The sequence below is a fragment of the Poecilia latipinna genome, unplaced genomic scaffold (assembly GCF_001443285.1).
Source record: "Poecilia latipinna isolate Pla-1442-1.1 unplaced genomic scaffold, P_latipinna-1.0 Scaffold2786, whole genome shotgun sequence".
Taxonomy (NCBI): Eukaryota; Metazoa; Chordata; class Actinopteri; order Cyprinodontiformes; family Poeciliidae; genus Poecilia; species Poecilia latipinna.
The window spans coordinates 36,590-45,466 of record NW_015115402.1 but is presented as its reverse complement, the minus strand read 5'-3'; the positions used below and the strand labels follow the sequence as shown (position 1 = coordinate 45,466).

At 38.5% G+C, this 8,877-nt stretch overlaps 1 protein-coding gene across 1 annotated transcript in view; it reads left to right on the top strand.

Annotated features, from left to right (window-relative positions):
* Window positions 1–7,288, top strand: part of c1d (C1D nuclear receptor corepressor) — a 21,326-nt gene extending 14,038 nt beyond the window's left edge. Inside the window, exon 7 of the transcript XR_001422771.1 lies at window positions 7,278–7,288. The gene's annotated coding sequence lies outside the window, so the exon portion shown is untranslated. The remainder of the gene's footprint in view (window positions 1–7,277) is intronic.
* Window positions 7,289–8,877: the final 1,589 nt, after the last annotated feature.

Sequence of the window (8,877 nt, the reverse complement as noted above, 5' to 3'; positions counted from 1 at the left end):
AGAAGTCAAGCAGCTGCAAACACAAAAAAAAAAAAAAAAAAAAAAAAAAGCGGGAAAATGGCTTGCATGTGCTTATGCGAACACTCGGAGGTTGATTGGAGGTGTAGAATGGATTGGATGCCCCTCGTAATTCCTGGGACGGCATTTTCCTCTCGCTCCACACAGAGGCGGATGGGACCACAGCTGTTTGGACATAAATTTTCAGAGGAATGCCTTAAGTCTGAGCCCTCAGCATAAAGGAGCATGACTGAAGATTCCTCTCCACATGACAAATGATCGCCCTCAGGACTTTTGTGTGTGCGCGTCTGCGTGTAAGACGAAGAAGAAGAAGAAGAAAAACAGCTTCGTGTGCAGACATGCAAGGTCATTGAGAGCCGGTTTCTTTTACCTGTGAGTGATGGCTACATGCAACACGTATGCTCACTTGTGCTGGAAGAAGTGGCAGACAACGGAGGCTTCTCTCTGTTTGTGGACCTTCAGCAGCTGGACAGGCCCATAAAAAGTCAGATGTCTCCTCACAGTGGATTAAGTCACGTTGGCAAACGAGCGTGCAGGTTTATGGAAATACCTTGGATAGATTTAGTTGCATGCAGCTTACAGAATGTAAGAGAGAAAAGAACAAACAAACATATATGTCTTCATTACTACATTTTGAGGGTCTCGACCTGAGCCAGACTTTAGAAAATGTTGGCACATTTTACAAACATTGCACCTTATAATGAAGTCATGGGCTCATTTTGCATGTCATGTTCAAGCATATCTGTAATTTGAATGAGTGAAAGCAATTTTTTATATTAATTTTTGAATATAATTGCATTTTTTTGGGGGGAGGGTGAGAGGAGGCCACCAAACCAGCTCGAGCCCAGGGGCTTTTATTCTTCTACATCCGCCCCTGGATTCAATGGATTGTATATATATATATATATATATATAGCCCATCTTTCAAGCTATGTGAATAATTTAAAGCCACACATGAGTTATAAAACTTTAATCTTTAAATAAACATACATTATTTGTACATTTGTATCCATTCCAGCTATATTTTAATGAATTCTTGACACACAAGGCAATAAAACATAAATTTTTAATAATTTTTTTTTATGTGAAACTGGAAAAACAACGCAATGTTTAGGGGTTACGACTGACTTGTTGATCAGAATAAAATATCCTTCTCCCGTCTTTGAATATTATCCTCACACTTTTCCAAACCACACAATTAATTTTTTTTCTCCTTATTTTTTTGCTGTTTGTTGTTGTTGCAAACAAGGAAATAAAGCAGGGGCTCTTAGACAAAATAAGCTGTTTCTCGGCAGCCATCTTTCCCCACACACCTCGTTTCCTGTTCTGATGCGATAAAATAACGGTTTATGGCGCACCGATAGCCCCTCTCATCTCTTTCGCCTGGTGCATTCAGAGCCCAGGTTTACGGCCAGCGTGGGGCCGGAAGGGCTGAGGGGCTTGATGTGAGTGCCTGAGGCTAACGGCAGCGTTGGGTACCGTAAAGAGATGAGGGGAGCCTCCGTTTTTTTTTTTTTTTTTTTTACGATGATGTGAATGATGTAGCATAAGAGAGTAAAATACTGCACCGGACTGTCAGGGAAGTGGAAAGATTCAGTATTCGCATCATTTACAAGAAGTTTTTTTTTTTGATTATGTAGGATTTTATCACAGCTGATAAACATTTACCCCATGGCTGTTTTATTGATTTGTCCTGTCTGGAGGTAACACAGCTACTGAGATGAACTGAATGTTACAGAAATACTATAGTGTAAAACTGTAAGTATGTGAGAATAATGTGGAATAAACAAGCAGAGGACTCTTGGTTATTTGACTTTCTTTTCTTTTGTAGAGTCACTAGGTGGTGTCAATGAATGAAAGGATCAGAATGTGGCTATAAGCTAAGCTAAAAAAAAAAATCTGAAAAACGTTCCACAGAAAAGGCAATGCTTCTTTCTAAAAATTAATTCAGTCATAAGTCATAACGAGTCTGCTTGAAGAATTTCAGATTTATACAAAGCTTTTCACAGTCAGATAAAACATTTTATCACAAGAATCTGTTGCACAAACTTACTTACAGATTGCTTTACAATTAAATTAAATTCAAATATATAATTGTTATGCTAATTGTAACCACAAACATTTTGTCAAATGTGGGATTCCACACGGATCTGTTTTCGGACTTCTTCTTTTTTTCTAAACTTCCAAACGATTTTTTACGTTGCATTAACGTTCTTCGTGTTTCTAGAACGTTTTATGTAGCAATGACTAAAACTATTGATTACCTTCCAAATAAAATAAAAAGGGTAATTATAACCCTTCTCTCTTCACTGAAAAGAATTTGATGACCCAGAGTCCATTTACAAGTTTTGTTGTGGTTTTGATGGACAGAAATCTAAAATAGATTAATTGTACTTATTTTGTCTAAAGAAATGATCCAGATTTATTGGGATTATTTGTAAACTATGTATTGTAGTTCGTCAGAGATATTTAGCTGCTGTAGTTTGATGTATAGTATCTAATGTAATATGGAATAGGAAGTCTGACTCATATTCATAGATTTATTTTACAAAAAAAATCAGAGAAATTCAAACTTTTAGTTTGATGTTTAGCAACTGTAGTAGTTTGTATTTTAGTCTTATTTTTCAGCATAAATCAATATTGTATTTTTTTTAATTTATATTTATTTTTCCATCTTTTTTCATTAATAAATTAATTAATGAGATTCTAGGATTTGTTGCACATTTTGTCAACACACTAATCCGTATTTAATGTCTTTGACAAAGAGGAGAAGTTATTTAACTAAATATGCGAAATCACAAGCAGGGATCCTTCAGTCGAATTCAAAGTAGGATGTGAAGTTCCCCCCAGCCGCCACTAGGGAGCAGTCAAACACCGCAGTTCAAAGCCGCTCAGCCCGCTCAGCCGTGAGTGGCAAGCTGAGGTTGGCTTCCCTCCTCACCGCAGAGCAGATCAGAGAAGATTAGCCCTCGCCTGGCCAGTAATCGCCCTTATCACACAGGAAAACGACAACAACGTTGGGAGTTTAATGACTGAAGTAATTGTTGTGGAAGTCCTGCGTTATGCTGCGGTGGCGTGATGAATGACAACCGCAATGCACCGTGCTGTGAGGAGATTGCTGCTGCATGTTGTTATTTAAACCCATTTGTTATAGTTGCAACTTTACCCTGGAGTTGTTTAGCCGAGGGAGCGAGTGCATTTCAAAGAGGAGAGGTTTTATATTTACAGTAAAACGAAAATAGCCTCTCATTCCCATGAATTAAAGGCTGGAAAAGTTTTGCAAAGGTGCTTCCTTAGAGCAGATATGCTGATTGCAAAAAGTGTACAATTTTTTATGTCAACACATAATAGTTGCAGGCACATAAATTTTCACGGTTGATGTAAAATTACAAAAAAATATATATATATATTTCCAAATACAATAATGTTTCAAAATATGCCTGGTATTCTTTAGCCACGCTCAAACCACAAGTGTACATGAAGGATAATCAACATGAATTGAGTAGAAGCTGATTGTTTATATAAGTCTGTGTGTTATGATCTGCAGAAATCCCCTTGAAAGCAGAAGGAGAGAAAAAAAAAATCTGGACGCTCGTTTCACTTGCTGCAGGCAGCTCGGGCTAATCATGAGCTAATACACAACCACTTCATGCTTGGATTGACATCAATTGGATAGCTTAGTTCTGTTGTTGCGACTCTGTGTACCAAACTGTGTGTTTATACGTCAAGCCTGCTGAAACTTAAAGGGATAGCACCGAATTATTGAAGTGAACTCCTGTCGAAGCTCTCTAAGGAGTTAATATCTTAAATGCAGTATATCTTTTGAGTATAAATTCAGGATGACGCTGACCAACGTGGCCTTCAACTGTTGATGTGATCAGTGTGGTGTGAAGGTATAGTCATGTGTACAGAGAGGTCGAGGATTTTTTATTTCTTTTTGCACTGGAAGTGGAAGTAGAAGATAGTGTACCACAACATGAACCGCACACTGATAAACGGGAACATGCGTAACTTTTCCAGTGACCTCTCCACTAGCATCTAGCAGTGTGGCCAGGCTCGGGAAAACTCCTCTCTACACATTCGGGTGGTTTTCCTTTACAATAACAGGTCTAGCGGTTGGAGTTGGCAGTCCCTTTACACGGAGCCGCTCTTCAGCTGAACCGTAACATTTTTGTTGTGATCCAGCCGCTCGTTTACGCTGTTTTCATTTCCTGTGCAAATAATCAGCCATTTCTGTAAAATAACCGCCACAAGTGTGAGTTGTTCAAATTGCCTTTGCCTTCCAAACTTTTTTGAGACAAACTCTAACGGTCGTAGAAGTCCATTTTGCCTTCTCAGACTAGTTGCTACCTTTGTAACATAATGACCCTTCAACAAAACCTCACAACTATCCTTTTAAGTCAGTTTTTTTGGTGTGTGTGAGTATGTGTGTGGATGGGGGAGGGGTGTATTTCAGTTTAGGTTAGGAACGGTCTCTAGCAAGATAGCTGCAGTCTAGGCTGTCGCTCTCATGTCACGTTATTGCTCCAAGCCTAAAAGACAAATGAGGGGAAGAGGCTCCATGACATGCAGCCTCATCTGATAAGAGAGATGACAAAAGGATCTACTCATGGCTTCTCCAAGTTAGCATGGAAAGACAGCTAACTTGGACTAGCGCTGACAAAGTGTTCACAGCTGAAGACTGAAGTTCAAAGTTTTTGCATGAAACCTTTTTCAAAACTGTAAATTCTCTTCCAATACTTGGACATGGGAGCTCTAGCGAAGGAAAACTCTTGGGAAACAGCGACGAACTGATTTATTTGATCTGATCTGTGAAAAAAAAAAAAAAAAAAAAAAAAAAAAAAATTGAGAAACCTTCCAGAGCAGTCAGAGTAGGAAATGCCAGACATAATGTCAGAGGCCTGCTTCGTCCTATTACGGCAAATCGAAGCAGAACGTGTCATTAGCTAATCGGGGGCCGGTTCCTCCTCCCCTCGTAACGGCAGACAGAGAGGGCAGCCTCTGTCCCGAGCGCCGGAGCCTTCAAAGACAGCCATTATACTTCAATGGATGGTAAACAGTTGCTCCCAAAAATGACGGTCTCCAAAGTTTAAAGCAACATCATTTATCAAACCCTGCCAGGCTGTGCAGGTGTGACCCCATTCCCACAGCCCCGTCCACACCGGGGGCAAGTGGGAAACGATCACCAACGTGCATTTTGTTCTGCTAATGTGGTCAGTTGTAGATAAATCTATGCACAAAAGAAACTTCCAACATAGGAGTTAGAAGCATTTCAAAAGCAAAATCCAACAAGAAACTTTTCGTTTTTACACATAAATGTAAAAAAAAAAAAAAAAAAGATGGAGTTTTAAATCACCAGCTTCCAAGATATTAAGCCTGTTGTTAAAAATAATCTTCTTAAGGTGAATTCGGAGTGAAATGATTTGGAGCAAATAGTGTATCTTGAAAGCTCGCTGCACGCGTTTTCACAAAACAACCCCCATGATTGATAACTCAACACCAATCACGCTTCTTTTTCCTTTCATTCTTTTTTTTTTCAGACTATGTTTACAGACTCTGCCGTCCCTCTTTCTTTCTCTAACACAGACATTCGCTCCACTAATTTAAACTGCTTTATGCAACAGATGGTCCTCCAAATTTATTACTCATTTTTTTGGATGCTGAACAACTATTAAACATCAATATTGTTTGACACTGGTTTGCACTTGAGCTTTGGTGAATACCTGTGCCAAGTGGTGGAAAGAAAAAAAAAGGGGAGTATGAAGTCGTTAGTCATCCTGATTCTTTGCCAGTCACTTCAGTTTCCACTGATTCTGTGTTTTCCTCTGTTTGGAAGTCAATTTAATTTAGTGTCTCAAAGTGCCATGGGTGAATAACTTTCTTCATGTTGCACTCCCACTGGTTGTAAAGAATATGGGTGTAATGACAGCTTTATGCAACTCTGAATGGTTTTCCTTCAAAGACTAAAGACACTAAATAGGCAACGGATAAAAATGGTAAGGAAGCGTAGCGCCTCGGTCCTGCATTCTGTCGACTGAACAGCAGGTGGAAGTTCTCGTAGTTCCAGAAAAAAGAAAAGCGTCGCTGTAAGTTATGGCAGTGGCTGTCTAACAGTAATCACCTCATGAATTGTTGATACAGTTTCCAAATCTACCATGGTGAAATTTTTAAACCCTAACAAAAAAAAAACAACAACAACAAAAAAAAAACGAATGAGGTGTATTTATAAAAAAAATAAAAAATACAAATATGCCCAAAAATGCTAATATTGACTGATTGAACCAAAGGTTTAGCAGGTGAATTCCACTGAAATCTTTTGCAAAGGCGCTCTGACCAACACTGGCAGGAAAATAACTATTATTGAAGAAGACGTTTGTTTCTAACATGAAACAACACAAATCTGTAAATAACTGAAATCCATGAATGTTTCAGTTCAACACCAAATATAACCCGATATGTATTTACGTGCACAGTTTAAACTATCTTACCTCTACAGCAGAAGCTAACATCCACAGTGTTTCTTTACTTCCACTCTTATGGGTACAGCCAATCAGTGCCAAGGAAAAGAAATGATGCTTCCTGATTGGCTTCATCACAAAGGGTTTTTCAGCTTACCAAACTGCATTTTCTTTCAAATATTTTCGATCTGACACTATGAATAAAAATGTGAATCTGTGAACACTGAACATGTAACGAACATTTATACAGGGGCTCACTGTATAAATGTGAAAAAGAAAATAAGGTTATTAGTTACATTTTATGTAATATTTATTCCCGACCCCACTAAGGGACAAGGGCGTTAGAAAATGGATGGATGGATAGATGTAATATTTATTGGGAAACCCTTTCGAATATTCAATGGAAGAATATTTATTGACATAAAGGCACTGAAAAACTTCTGATTTGTTGACCAGTGTTTTGTGTTACCAGTAGTGCTTATTGGATTTATTTTTGCTGGATCTTTGAAGGCATCATTCACATCATTATAATGATTAGCTCTCTCCACAGTTTTCTTATTTTTAATTTTTTTTAAGGAGTTGAAATGAAGGAATGCTAATGCTACATATGCTCCAAGTTGAAAAACTAAACAAAAAAAGTCTCCTAAAATGAAAATCCCAGGTGAGATTTGAACTTCAAGTATTCTCTATGCCATTAAATGTTTGACAGAAATATGAATACATTAGTGAACATGTTCCCTTCAGTGTTTAAATAGACAAAATATTAAGAACACTGTTGTTAGCTTACTTTGCTAGTAGCAGTTAGCTTAGCACGGAGCACAGCAAACATTCTCACTGGCTTTTTGGAACGTGGTTAAATTTGGTTTCCAAGACTTTAAAAAATAATGAAGCTTCCATTATCGTAATTTGTTTGTTTCGCCGTAATTCAGTTTATACTGCTCTCAAAATTACTGCCGTTAGTTTTTAAGTAATTTCTCACTATAGCTACTTGAACAATCCATTTTTTGGCAGTCAATGGGCGTCGTATTTGCAGTGACGCCCCAACATTTCTACTGAGTTCCTGCGAAGGCAACCCAACGATGACTAGTGCTACTTACACAATATATTGAGAACTGACAGCTTTGGCTCAGCGGGAAGACTCGCTGTCTCTCAATCGGAGGGTTGCGGTTTTGATTGCAGCCCCAAGTTGCCGACTGATACTGTGCATGAAATGTGAACTGTAGTGTAAAAAGTGCTTTGAGTGTTTGATTTGACTTGCAAGGCACTAAGTAAGTGCAGTCCATACACCCTGGGAATATAATATTCCATTGCTCAGTTGTAATTTCGGTGATTAAGGGAAAATGCTGAACTCCAGAGTGCACAGGCTAGCGGTTGGCCATTTGATCCATCTTTGATTTGAGCTCTACAATCAACAGTACTTAATCACTACAGGTCAAAGATATTGTTTAAATTAGCACATGTGCCTATGAGAAATTACAGATTGATGCTAGTTGCTAACGAAAGTTGAATTTGTTTGTTTGTTTGTTTGTTTTTTTAATCGGGAAGTTCTGGAAAGTTCTGCCAGTAGATAGATTTTGTCATCCATCTGCTGACAATATTTTTAGTTTGTTTTGACAAATTGTGCATTTTTGCTGAATTTTTATCACCACGTTCCTTTTGAGTGGAGAGTCCTGTCAGGAGAAGTAACTAATAATACGTCACAAACGACTTTTCAGAGCAAAAAACTTGCAGTTCTTTCTAAATTCTGACCAGGACGATGCATTAAAAGTCGAAGTTTATCATCTCAGCAACTTTTTTCAGTAGCTTTGCCCATTTACCTTGAGATGCAGCATTTGCTCAGATACTTAAAGAAAGTAGTCTATAGTCATGGCGCTTCATCTATCATCTAAAATGTGTGTACAAATCCACGGGCAACAGCTGTGAGCTCCCAAATATGTCACTTCTCGTTGCCTGTGTGTGAAAGCTTTATCAGATGCGTAGCTTCGGCTCGGTTTAATTAAGGCGGGGCCGTGTCAACAGGACCCATCGAGGTCAAGGTGATTGAGGCGGCTGAGCAGGTGGAGAATCAATGAGTTTGCCTCCCACAGAGCGCATTGACTGCTGGTCAAACACAGACTATTGATCCACATGTTTACAGTGGAAGTGTAGTTAGCAGTGGAGCTCATAAACTGGATTCACATTAAAGTTCTCTGTTTGAATCTCCCCACATTTTCCAAAACTGATTGATTCCTTCTGTTTTTTTGGTTTTTTTTTTGTTGTTGTTGTTTTTTTTTTGGTTTTGCTTTAGAACTGGCTGAGCTTTGAACGATTTTGGGTTAGGTTTATGTAAAATTCCGTCTGAATCATGAAACCCCAAAATGCACTGCAAGGATATTCCAGCCCCTTGTGTATTTATATAATT